This window comes from Sapajus apella, unplaced genomic scaffold, assembly GCF_009761245.1.
Source record: "Sapajus apella isolate SASKATOON/1434 unplaced genomic scaffold, GSC_monkey_1.0 scaffold2, whole genome shotgun sequence".
Taxonomy (NCBI): Eukaryota; Metazoa; Chordata; class Mammalia; order Primates; family Cebidae; genus Sapajus; species Sapajus apella.
The window spans coordinates 8,927,740-8,940,373 of record NW_022436942.1 but is presented as its reverse complement, the minus strand read 5'-3'; the positions used below and the strand labels follow the sequence as shown (position 1 = coordinate 8,940,373).

The following is a 12,634-nucleotide window of genomic DNA, read 5'->3' as shown; positions in this document are numbered from 1 at the left end:
GCTTCTGGGATCAGAGACTTTGAAGAGGGTTGCATTAATATGAAATAAAGCAGCTGCCAACCAAAGATATGTTCCCATTTGTCTTTCTCCTTGACCATTCCATTCCCATTAAAATCAACTCTCAATGCTTTTAAAAGAGTTTGTTCCTGGCCTTGCTTTTAGAGAACATGCCCTTTGTGGTTGTACTCTGAAAAGATAGAGAGGCAGTACTCAAGGCTAACTGGAACATATGAATCAGTCTTATATTCCAGCAGGCATGGGGGCAGTAGAGCTCCAAAGTCCAAGGAGAACACTCTAAGCATAGTCAGATGGGCTGTGCATAGTCAGGGTTTTACAGGCTCACTCACAATTTGGAAGTCATTGTCTCAAGCGGACCTCTGCTGCCATCTCATTAAATAGCAGTCTTATGCTTTTTCTCATCTTTGTGTTTTTTACTTTGCATTGCAGCTTTGAAAAGGAAGCCAGCTTTATCACCAACAGATATACCTACAGAATGCAGTGCTTTACTGCCGGTCTTTTCAATTAATCTTGGCTGTGCTGGCCTAGTGGGGCTGTGTTCTCTGGTGATACTCCAGCGGACCCCAGGACTGACCCCATCTACCTGTTGTTGCTTCCATGGTTGATGATTTCCCTCTGGTTTTTCCTGGCAGCAGCCGCTCGCTTAATTGAAGCCTCTGTTTGGTTGCATGTCCTCTATTCCCCAAGAGAAGCTGAAACTGCACATGCTGCTCCATTGTCAGCTCACCCCTGTCTATATTTGAATTAGACTGCAGAAGAGGAGCACGGTGTCAGCCTGAATCCAAATGGATACTGCTGTGAGCAAGTGTATATGTTTGCCTTGTGTTACAAGTATGCCTTGATTTAAACAAATTGAAGTATGCAAAAGTACAATTTTAAAAACCGAAATGTCCAAGGTGACAGTTTTTAGGGACCTACTCTTTGAGACTGAAGGAAACTTGGATGCCACTTAATTCAACCTTTTATCTAATATATGAATTCTTCTTACAACATTCCCTATAAGTGGCTCTCAAGATATTACTTGGCACATCCGGGAATAAGGAACACATTCTCTCAAGAAGTAGTCCTTGCCATTTTCAGAGAGAGAATGGAATTTCTTCTGTATGTCAAACTGAAATTAATCATCCTCTATTTAGCTTATTTTCATAAACACTGACACCTGCAACCACATAGAAAAAAATTTCTACCCCAAACTGCAACCATTTAAAGACAACTAAAGTGCTCCATGAATATTCTTTTCTCCAGGATATCTGTGCAGCATTACAGTTTTCAATGTTTTCTTATAATATGATTTGCAGGTCTTTCTTTCCTTCATCATACGTTTTTCTCTTCTTCAACAAAATTGTCTCTCTTAACGTGTGTATCTTAGAACCAAACCAGTAATCTAAATGCCTAATGTAGAAGGAAGTTATTCCCTTAACCAGAAACTGTCTTCCATGATTCCGGTCTAAGATCTGGCATTGGTTACAGAAAGCCGTGTGTGTTGCCTACTATCGTTTGGATATTTGACTCTTCAAACCTCATGTTGAAATTTGATCTCTAATGTTGGAGGTGGGACCTAATGAGAGGTGTTTGGGCCATGGGGGCAGATTTCTTCTAAATGGCTTTGTGCCTTCCTCCTGGTAATGAGTGATTTCTTGTTCTATTAGTTCCCATGAGGGTTCTCCAAGAGCTAGTTGTTAAAAAGAGCCTGACACCTTCGGCCCCTCTCTTCTCTCACCATGTAATCTCTGCACACCTGGCTTTCCTTCACCTCCTGCCATAAGTGAAAGCAGCCTGAAGTCCTCACCAGAAAGCAGATACTGGTGCCATGCTTCTTGTACAACCTGCAGAACTGTGAGCCAAACTAACCTCTTTTCTTTATAAGTTGCCCAGCCTCAGGTATTCCTTTATGGCAACACAAAGGGACTAAAACATTGCTCCAACAAACAAACCCCCAAAACTCAACAATAGTAAAACTTTATTTGCTCGCTCTGCAGTTGGATGAGAGTCTGAAGACCATCCTCCAACCCATAGCCAGGCCATTAGGTCTCCATGGTTCCAAGGGTCACTTGGAACTATGGAAGCGAGGACTAGAGGCTTACTCTGATTTTAAAGGCCAACTCTGGAAGTGGCTTACATATCTTATTGGCTAAAACAGTAGATTTCCATGAATTTCCAGAAAGGGGAAATGCTATGAAAGACACATAGCTTTGTCTTTACCACAGATCTTATTAGCTTTCTTGCCATTACAGCCTGAAGGCATCTTTGAAAACTGGACCCAGCTTGTCTACTGTCATTTTTACTTAACATGATAATAAATTTTATACCCACAGGAATCCTTAGAAGTCAATATTATTATTTTCATGTTATAAATGAGGAAACTAAGGTTTAGAAAAGTTAAAAACACAATTGAGTTCACATTTGAGGGTTTCACAAAAATTTTTCAAATAACCAACTTTTCACACTGAAAATTTAAGATGCTAAAGCTCTTATTGCATTCAACACTTGAGAGTTCACGATATATAGATATTGGTAGAAACTCTAAGAAATCATTGAGTACATTAGTTCTTATCACTATGTGACCCAAAGCCCTCTTTTAATAAAAAATATGTTATAATACCTTCTTGGTAAACATGAAATAAAATTAATAATAAAATAAAATATTCAATAGGCAAAACTAGACTAGAAGAAAATAAGAAAATGAAAGTAGCTGTAATTATATATCTACATTTTAGCCTATACATTATTGTTTCTGTTTCTCTGGAGAACCCTGATCAACACAGACTTTAACATATAAATGTGCAGGTCAGGAGGTGGAATGCAATTCAGCCCCTAACAACCCCCAATTAATTTTGAAGTCTGAAGGGAGTGAGATGGTGGAGGGGAAGTAAAGGCAGGGTCACGGTGCTAGTACCTATGTACTGGTTGAAAATAAAGGAAATGTTTGTATAGTAGAGTCCAGAGGAGATAAGAGAAGGTGAAATCAAATGTGTTTGGTGAAAGATTTGTCTTTACAAGCAAAACAAAATTTAAAAACCTAATAAAACACAAATTTTACAAAACCCTTTATATTCTCTGAGAAGAAAACTTTTATCTTATAGATGAAATGTTCACTAACACATATTGAGTGCCTACTGTGTGCCAGGCATATTATCTCATATCCCGCAATAACCTGAAAGGCTGGCACTACTATCTTCACTTTATATGTGAGAAACCTGAAGCCAAGAGAAATTAGAAAAATTGTTCGGCTCCTAGTTTATAAAGCAGCAGGTTGTTCAAATCCAAGCATGCCTGTTTTATCTGAGAACAACTTGTCAGTTGTTGAGCTACTGCTGCTCTTACAGAACTTGAGAAAATCCCAGATGTCATTGGTTAGAAAATGATGTCCTGAAATCCCTCTTGTTTGGTCAGTGTTTTTCAGGGGATAAGAAATAAGAGAACTGCTTGATTACCTACCCCCCCCCTTTTTTTTTTTTGGCCTCTGAGGTCTACCTTTAGGAACACCTTTAATCATCAATTCTTAACACTTTACCTCCTCCAGGTAGAATAGTAAAATTTATTTTCTTGTTCTTGAGACCTTTCCAGACTTTTCTTATAACATTCATCATGTACTAATCAAGTTTATTTGTGTTTTCCTAATTCAACTGCAGTCCAGAATTTTCTTTTGTCTTTGTATCTCCATTGCCTAATATAGTGACTGACACACTAGGTAGCTCATGCCTATAATCCCATCAGTTTGGGAAGCTGAGGCAGGAGGATTACTTCAGCCCGTGAGTTCGAGACCAGTGAAGGCAATAGAGTGAGGGACGTAGTGGGAGGTGGTTGGATCATGGCGACAATTTCCCCCATGCTGTTCTGGTAGTGAGTGAGTTCTTACAACATCTGATGGTTTTATAAGGGGCTCTTCCCCCTTCACTCTCTCTCTTTTCTACTGCCTTGTGAAGAAGGTGTTTGCTTTTCCTTCTCCTTCCACCGTGATTATAGATTTCCTGAGGCCTCCCAAGCCATGTGGAACTGTGAGTCAATTAAACCTCTTTCCTTTTAAATTACCCAGTCTTGGGTGTTTATAGCAATGGGAAAACAGAGTAATATATATGCAAACAGCATTTGCATATGTTGGAGACAGAAAATCTCTCTCTGTTTCTCCTCTATTCATTCAATTAATTTTCTCAAGAACCCTGTCAGGAACATGCTCCTATTGTTCACACTTTGAAAAAAACACTGAGATTTAGCAAAATGATGTATCTTGCCCAAAGTCACCCATCTAATAAGTGGAAGAGCCAGTCATGGCCCTTAGTCTGCCCATGTTTGCCGGTGCTCTTAATAACACAATATGGAAAGTGCCCTTTAGCAGTGATTGGCAGCCAGTTAATAACTTCAGAATTTCATTCTAACCTTAGAAAATCTTCCCTCTCCTTTTCCAATAACCAATATCAAATAGAGGAACTTCATTTGTGTTGAGGACAGGAACCCGACACTTCTGTCTGTGTCACTGGTCTCTGGCTCAGTGATTACCATATATGGGTGTTCAGTACATGTGTAGGAACTCAATACAGGACATGTTCAACCTTTATGCTAGAGGCACCCACAGAGGGCCAGGGTGACTTTTCCAAGATCAATCCCATGCCTCTTGGCTCAAATCCTAATACACCTCTAGAACCTGGGGATATGTATGACATAATGTCCTATATGTTTTATATAATTTAGTTTTCATGATACTTGCTTGTGTAAGTATGAGAATTATTTCCACATGAAAAAATAGTTTGTCTTGGAGAAATGCTAAATGACTTGCCCAAGTTCACACAGCTAGTAAGTGGCAGAGCTAAACTTTAGACCTAGGCTTCTTTCTCTCCAGCCCCTCTGCATTTTCTTTGGTGTATCCTACCAACAAATCAGCACTGTTGACTTGGACATTTTCAAACTGGCCATGACATGACTCGTTGAGTCCACACACATATAAAAGAGGGAGGGAGCTACATTCCCTAGTCTGTGCCAGATAATGCTCAGATATGAAAATAAAGCTACCGAAAAACTGTAGAACAGAAGCTGTTGAAACTTTTTCCTCAGGGACCAGTAATAGCTCTTTAATAATCCAGACACATGTGGCAATCCAGTTTATCTACAGCCAATAGTGTATTTGCAGGATGGGAATTAGGTGTGACCTCTCCAGTCAAGGAACAGGATTAAACTAATTAGCCACTAATGCCACCAAATGCATAACCTGAAAAGGCAATCAGGGGCTGCCCAAGCTGGGCTAGCCACCCACCAACAGTTGAGAGTACCTCATACAGAGGAGGAGACTTATTTCAGTGGCATTTCGATTAAACATATCACTAAATTGTACAGACACATGCAAATGTAAAGATGCAAATGTGAAATACAACACTTTCTTGTAGGTGATTTTGGGACCGAAACAGTGGACTGAAACTTCAAACAACCACTGTTTTGTCCCTGGTGGATTCCTAGGGTGTATCTCAGTGCCTTGCACTCGATGGTGTTTACTGAATAAAGGAATCAATGAGTTAAAACATGTTCTTATGACAATAATCACCTATAAAGCTACACAATTTTCTAATCCTCATTTGGTTTTCACTTCTGCATTGCAATTAAAAGGCTACCTTCATTTCCACACATATCAATCAATATCTCCCCAACAAAAAAGAAAGTTGCATGAAAAAAAAAATAGGAAACCTGTGACTTTCCACCATGTCCCAGATTTTCCAAATAATCCTGCCATTTGGAAGCCTGTTCATAGCCCCCAATGTACTGAAAGGCCTTGCAAAATGCTCATAGGTGAAACAGCAGGAAGCATCTAGAGCCATCTCAGAGGGAGCCTTCTGCTTCCAGGAATAAAGTCACGCACTCACAGGTGCTTCCTGTTTTTTCAAACACCTTGCCCACCTTCTGCACACCAAGCGTGGATTCTGCAAAACGTACGCCCAACAGGAAGCTGCCTGCAATTTCAGGTAGCTTTTCTGACTCTTGAAAAGATCTTGAGTATACTTTCAGAGAAATGCCAGCAAAAACTGTAGTCATTTGGGAAGGAACAATTCTGGAAGGAAGAGATACAGCGAACTAGCACAAAGAGGGTGAGAACATGTTTCATGAAAATGCTGTCTGTAAAGTACATTTTTAAACAAATAAATGTGTTTTCTTTAGGTTTTTAGCTCCTGTGGGTGGAATTAGGAGAACCCACGTGGTGTTTGTCATAGCTGTGCTGTGAGGGAGGAAGAGGAAGGAGGAAGGCTGAGGTGGAGAGGAGGAAGGAGGCCCGTATGGCTGGAATGTCTCCACTGAGCTCAGGAGTATGAATTCCTCTGAGACTTTCTCTATTTCAGGAAGCTCACAAACCCTTTCTGAGATCTCAGGATAACCTGAAATGAACATGTAGAACATTGATTAAGTCGTGAGAGTGTTCACAGTAAGTTTTGATTGAACTGTTCTAGGAAATTTCTTCTTAACATGATCACACGTGGACAAGTTGGGAAGAAAATGCCAGGGGTTCTGTACTCAGTTTTAAAATGAATTCAGAGAAGTTGTTCAAGGTAATGAGTGCCATGTCATATATCATAGGTCTTGGATAATTTGGGCTGATTTTTAAATGTAATTAAAACTGGTAATTGCATAATTCCTGCTGACAGTACTGGTTCTGTTCCAGATATGTACTCTTACATTTGCTTTTGTTTTGCTCTATTTTTTTCCATCCATATTGCCAAATTAAGTTAAGTTGTCTAAATGATTTTGCTTATTAAGTTGACTTCTTAATGCTCTTTTTCCTGAAATGAAATTAAAAACAATATCTACAAAGTTAAGCTTCTTCAACTTAACTGTTGAAAGGGCTACACGGGAGAATGTTTCTCTGCTGAAATTCAAAGAAATGTCTTTAGCCTACAATGGTCAGAACTGGTCCATATAAATCCTCTCTGAGCTCGCCCTTAGCAGTGAATTAAGGGAACAAAGTTAAGAGCGATTAATTTTGTTTTCCTTGTGGTAACAAAGATAGAAACACCTCAATATCTTATATGACCAATAGAAGCTTTCTAATCCTTTTTTAAAGGAAACTTTATATACCTAAGCGTTTGAAATACATTAACAATTTTTTTAAACTTTAAACTCTGTTCTACACAGAAATTATTTCTCTTTCACCTGCCCTGTGTAACCATGTCACCGTGTGCATATGGCTATTAAAGATCCAGATTCAAACAAGTCACTGTCCAGAAAGAACCTGATATTCTCTCAGGACACACACATATCACAGTGAAGTGATACCAGATAATGGCAAAGGTGGGGTGGAGTCTAGACTTGGTTCTATTATTTACCAGGTATCGCTAGGTTTCCATTTTCTCATCAGCAGAAGGAGGAAATTGGACTATGTGTTCTGTAAAACCTCTTCTAGCTTTAAAGTGTATTGATTCTTAGGTTTTAAGAAGACCTAAAATAAAAGACAGCACATGCTAAGTGGCAGATGAGCTGCTATAATGGTTCTGAAAAGGAAGCAACTGCATAGGCTTGGAGCATCTGGGACAGCCTCCATGGGGCTGTGAGATGTGGCTGGCTCTAAAAAATGGGCAGAACCTGAGAAGGTAGAGGTGAGGGGCAGCAGTTCACAGGGTACACTCAGGAGACCAGGGGATGTTCCACTGTGGCTAGATCCAGACAGACCCCAGATGCACATGTGAGTGCTAGAGAAAATCTTGCTCCTTGTCACCTTAATGAATGAGGATAATAAGATAACTTGTGGGAAAGTTTTAGTAGCTAAGGCGGCTGAGCCATTGGGCACAGCATCTTCAAAGAAAGGCCAGCAAGATGGACTGTGTTAAACCCAGAACTTTTGCCAAGGCTCTTTGGCTTCTCCACACCAGGAGGTCTCAGTCAGTAGTCTGCACTGCAACTACGCACTCACATGACTCCTCTCTTTTAAATAGTTGGGAGTCCCTTAAAGAGGTTCAAAAAATAAGGCTTCCTAAAAGAAAGCTATACAAATTCTGCCACTCTTAGCTCTATGACCTTGAAAACTTCGTTTTAAATGAAATAGCTCAAGGATAGAGAAAATTCTCTAGAATGAACTAATAAGCGCCCATGTGCTTGTCATTCCAGCTTTGTCATGTTATTCCTCATAGTTATTTTCTCATAGTTATTTCAGATTTTTCACAAGGAATGAAAGGTTAAAGATAAAGTTGAAGCTCATTATGTACTACCTTTCAAACCAATTCTCTTCCTCTTTCTCTTTTTGTCTCTCTCTTTCTCTCTCTCTCCAAGAGTAAACACATTTTCAATTTGACGCTTATCTTCCCATGATGTTTCTGTATTTACACTCCATAGACATCTACAAATAATACTGAGTATTGCTTTGTGTCCCTAGATGTTATATGGTAACATGCTTTGCATATCTTTTCATATCTTGCTTTGGTAATTCACCATTACATTTTTGAGATTTGTCCATGTTGATACACATAACTTTATTTTCACTGCTACATAGTATTCCACTGAATCATTATTCCAAAATGTATCTATCTGTTTTCTTGTTAGTAGAATCTTGGCTTGTTTAAAAGATCTATCTTGAACAATGCTGCAACATTGCCCTTGCACGTGTTTCCTGTACAATCAGGTCAAAGCTTCCCTAGAAGCCATTGGAGGACACACAGACTGTTAGTTTTAGAAGATATTACATAACTGCTCTGTGCTTTCCTAACACTGAGAGCATCCAATTCTCTACATCCTTGCCCACGTGCAATATTTTAATCCTTTCAATTTGATAGGTGTACTATTTTAATGTACATTTGCATGCTATAAAAGCCTTTTATGCTCCATTGTACAGAATACTAAAGTGAAATCTTTATTTCTCTTGCTGCATACCCCAGTCTAGTTTCTTTTAGGACTAATCGAATTCCTTTCAATTTATGGTATTTTGGCCACCAAATTAGTCACTGTTTTTCTTTGAGTAACTATATCTCAAAGCAGGTGTTGACTTTGCACAGTAACAAAGAAAGGTAAATTATTTGCAAAAGTAGAGATAATATCACTGTGTCAATTTTAAGGCTCAGAAAACATCCCTTGATTTCTTATCCAATTTTCTTTCCCTTTAGTCCTCCCACCAGTTGCTAATCACCATGAACAGCCAAAATACTGCATGCAAAATTATATTTGTGATGTTTGCAGCTTGACTTAAGACAATGAAGTAGCCAAAAATCTGACAAATGTGTTCTTTTGTCACTGTCCTGTCCTTGTGCAGTGGAGGGGGATTTCAGACACAAACTGGTCCCCATTAGGCTTGAATCGCTTTGATAAGCTCTGCTAAGCATCAAGGTTCTAGAGCTTTTTACAGAAAAGAATTTGTTTTTCTTTATTTTTTAATTTCTGAATTTCATTGGACAGAGGAAAGTTCCTCCCTTTCTTTAGAAAATCACCCTCTGTTTTTTAATGCAGTTTATGATGTACTCTTCTCTCTCACTCAGAAAGGATTTAGAAGACTAATCTAGCATTCATCTCAGTGAAAGCACTGAAATATCTAACACTGTCAGATCATTAAATAGAACCCTATATAGTTATAAAGTAAACATCCTAAACCATTTCTAAAAGGTCATTGAGGAATCTTAAGTGATCTGAAAAATGTTTATGAGATAAGGCTCAGTCAGTGGAAATAAACTGTATGTATATGTGCATATCAATAACTGTTCCATTTCTATATTTCAATCTATTTATCATCAATCTATTTAGATAAAGGAAATACACCAAAATATTAACAGTGAGAACTTTCCAATGAAGAGACTATGAATTATTAAACAATTAAAAATACATTTCTGATTCTCCAATAACTCTACCATGAACATATATTATTTTTATAACCCAAAATGATTAGCACAAAAGGCATTTATTAATAAAAGAAGATAATGTGACAAAACGTCTAAGAAGACATAGTCTTATAGTATGGAGACTTGATAAAGAAATTTAATATACTCAATTATTTTTCTTTAGACTTTCCTTTTATTTTTCTTTTTGCAAACTATTCCTGAGTTTGACATAGGTTTGGGAAAATAATAGAACTGTAACTTTCAACATATATTTAGAAACACACATTCAGTAAATTTAGACATGTACAAGCATGTCTAAATGGTAGCCTGCTGGGGTTTATTTGCATAAAAGGCAGAGGGTCTCAGTAATAACAAGTTGCTATTTTCTCAAGGTTGATGATTAGTACCACCATGTCCCCCCAAAAACCCCACTCATTGTGGCATGAGGGAATACATTAACCTTCCAACCATTGGGAGTCATTTCAGTAGGGGAAGGCATTCATCATCCCAGGTGAGTTGTTGTACACAAGCTGAATTGGGGTTGTCCTAGGGCTAAAGAAGAACTCAGTTCCACCTTCATATAGTGACAACAAGCTTCCTACCCCTCCTTCAGAGAAGAGCCATGGCCCTCAGCAGAGGAAGCTATAACAGAGAATGAGTTAAGTGAATGCTTTATTAACCAGTGTTGGTGTAAATCAATCAAGTCACAGGGCACCCCGTTTCATTTGTATCCATCAATGCATTGTTATATCCACCTGGAAACACAGCGAGGAAGGACAGGAGGTGGATGATGTTGTGGGGATCTTCTACCCCACTGAGTTCCTATTACATCTATTATAATCACGATCATACATTTATTTCTTGAGTAAACAAATTTGGAGATTTTTAAAATATGCTGCTCTATCTTAACTTGTTAAAACGCCTATATACAATTACCTAAAACAAGGAGGAGAATTTAAACACAGTTTCCTTTTTGTCTTTTTTTTTTTTAGATAGAGTCTCATACTGTTGCCCGGGCTGGAGTGCAATGGCACGATCTCGGCTCACTGCAATTTCTGCCTTCCAGGCTCATACGATTTTCCTGCCTTAGACTCTCGAGTAGCTGGGATTACAGGTGCACACCACCACACACAACTAATTTTTCTGTATTTTTAGTAGAGACAGGTTTTTACTATATTGGCCAGACTGGTCTCGAACTTCTGACCTCGTGATCCACCCACCTCGGCCTCCCAAAGTGCTGGAATTACAGGTGTTAGCTACCATGACCAGCCTAAACACAGTTTTCAAAACAATTAAGCAAGTATATATGAAATGGCCACACAATATGTCTGGCACTATTTTAAACATTGTAAGGCTGAAGAAATAAGACACTCCTCCAAAAGAAGCTCTTAGGGTCTTATCTGGAAGAGGAAATAGGTGTACATGAAGCACACAAACAACATTACATGTTCTAGGAGGTAAATTAAGATAAAGCATCATGAGTGATGAAAGTGATCTACTGCAGTTTTAAAGCATGGACTCTTGAATTGGTTCCCCTGAATTCTAATCTCAGTTCATTTTATTATTGACTGTGTTTAAGGAAACTTGGGCATTACCTAACCTCTTCATGCTTCAGTTTTGCCATCCATAGAGTGGTGAAACTAATATCTGTTAAATAAAGTAAATTATATATTATATGCTTACAAGAGTGTCTAATGCACAGATGAGGCTCAAGAAACAATTACTTTTATTACTGTCAAATGTCAAGAAAACTAGTTTAGAGACTACATGTGATACTTATAAAATATTTATTGCCAGGGTTGGCCCAGACTTTTGAGAGAAAGTGCCTTTTAGAAATGGCAGGGTGAGATATTGAAATAAAACTTTTAAGGTTGCATTTTATAAAAGACTGAGGATTATTTATCCCAACAACTGCAAAATCATTCCCATAAAGAGTACAAAATGTAAGTGGTAGGAAAAAATATATCAGTTGATTATTTTCTTTGAAACAAGAATCTCAGATCACTCATTTGATGTTTCTCTTCAAAGTTTGAAAGGTTCGTGACAGCTCACAGCTCATGATGGTGCCAATCTTGAGGATAGAGAAAACTCATTCCTCATGCAGGGAAGAAGAAAATATTCTAAAAAAGTGATAAGCATATTCCATGAAATCAAGAAAGGTAGGAAACCAATATTTATTTCTTCATTCTTTCGCTTACTCAACAAACATATATTAGTGCCTACTATGTGTTAGGCAAGGCACCAGAATCTGGAATCCAAAATTAAATGAGTCCCTCTGTCCTCAAGAGTTTACAAGACAGGGAAGTAAATAAGTGATCAAAATACTACATGATAACAATCAGTACAAGGCATGGAACTGAGCCTGGATAGTAAAGCAGAGGTCATGTAAATGAGTTTTGTCTTTATTCACAAACATGAATCTATTGAAAGATTTAAACAAGGAGAATGACATCATTTTCATTCTTATAAGATCATACTTGTTGCATAGTGGGAACAAATTGAATGTTTGGTGCTGAGATTTTGTTATTTTTATAACTACATCTTGTATAGTTTTCTATGTCTATAAAATACAACGAAGATCATACACTCTTAACTTTATGTAGCTATGGGTCCACTTCAATGCTATTATTCATCCAGCAGTCTCCCTTCTGCTCCCTTCTCCTAAAAAAAAACTAGAAGAACTAGCCCTATCATACATCTCCCTACAATGAATAACAGAACTGCAAGTAGACAAAGACAGATGGAGAATGAACTTAGTTTCTCTTTCAAATGGAAGCTAGCAGAAAAGCTCAGGAACTCACACTTTGAGGAGAGAGTAATATGCAGTTGTTAATAACATAGGA

General features: G+C 38.2%; 1 long non-coding RNA gene across 1 annotated transcript in view; it reads left to right on the top strand.

Annotated features, from left to right (window-relative positions):
- Positions 1–5,927: 5,927 nt before the first annotated feature.
- LOC116558255 overlaps positions 5,928–12,634 on the top strand; it is a 31,608-nt gene continuing 24,901 nt past the window's right edge. The window contains exons 1-2 of the long non-coding RNA XR_004271921.1: positions 5,928–6,089; positions 11,820–11,950. This is a non-coding gene — a long non-coding RNA (uncharacterized LOC116558255). The remainder of the gene's footprint in view (positions 6,090–11,819; positions 11,951–12,634) is intronic.